Source organism: Hordeum vulgare, chromosome 7H, assembly GCF_904849725.1.
Source record: "Hordeum vulgare subsp. vulgare chromosome 7H, MorexV3_pseudomolecules_assembly, whole genome shotgun sequence".
Lineage (NCBI taxonomy): Eukaryota > Viridiplantae > Streptophyta > Magnoliopsida > Poales > Poaceae > Hordeum > Hordeum vulgare.
In genome coordinates, this window is record NC_058524.1 from 195,432,841 (window position 1) to 195,434,152 (window position 1,312).

Sequence of the window (1,312 nt, forward strand, 5' to 3'; positions counted from 1 at the left end):
TACCGCTGGTACCCCGAGTACACAGTGGAGGAACAGTACCGAGACTTCAACCAGAGCCAGTATATCTGCACTGTTAGGGTATTTCCATACTACCCTGGAGCTGAGGAGCCAATCCATTGGTCATATGGGTTGGGAGTCACTGTTGACATGGCAGTACAAGATGCTGCCTATTCAGTGCTGACCATTATGAGGGCGAGACATGCACTGCTGCAGAATTCAGAGTTCTGCTATGTTCCGGCCTCTCAGCCTAGTGAAGAGGGATACCTCAGTGGAGTCTATTTTGATTCTTCTATGGAGGATCCACTACTGCAGTCCACTGTTGAGATGCTAGAGAACAGAGACAGGGATGCTCGTGCTCTATGCATGGAGCTTTATGCTACCCGTGCCCGTCTGTGGACGGCTTTGACGCAGCTGGCACCGGTAGTCCAGACAGGGTACTGAGATATGGAGATGCTGAACCCTGTTAGGACCCATCTTCCGGCCCACGTTGCCTGGCCAGCTATAGGAAGAGTCACCCCTCTTCGGGGACCCCTATTACCACCAGTCAGGGGACCAAGGCCACATCCGTGTCCTTATGGATCCCAGGGATCTCAGGCCAGAGTGTTTCCTGATCCGCAGGTTGAGCTTCCAGGCCATGGAGGTAATCTCTATGAGATGTTCTATGCGGATGCCTGAGCTGTGAGCAGAAGGATATTATGGTAGTAGCCGTACGTTCACAGTCCTGCGTGACTTGTGAAGTATGCCTGTGATGTGAAATGAATTCCGGAGACCTAGATAAATAATGTATAGGAAGCTTGTAAGCCTGTGATGAGTAGTTTCATAATTTCAATAGCTGCTCTTCGGTTAAGGTTGTACTGAACTATGTAAGGGTGTGTATGAACCATGGTGTATATATAGCAGTTGCTTGTTACCATGTTGTTCGGATATTCATTTCCGCATTCCGTGAGTTTAGTACATTCTTAATCCATAGCTAGCATTGATATGATATTGGTCTAAGCTATGAGTTTGTTTGTCAGGATGGTGTTCACCAGGCTGAACCGTGCCCCTTCTCATGAGCAAGGCGAGGGTAGTCAAGCGTCGCAGGAAGACCTGCCTCACCCGCCCTCTCTGGCGGAAGTTATGCTTGAGGCAGAGAGAAACAAAAGGGAGACCAACCGACTGTTAGAGCGTATTGAGCAGAATACGGCTCGTCAGCCTAGGAATGTTGCAGTGTACCTCAACGACTTTGTCAAGATGAATCCTCCAAAGTTTCATCACTCCGTCGATCCCCTCGACGCTGATGACTGGCTGTGCAAAATCTCACGCAAGATAC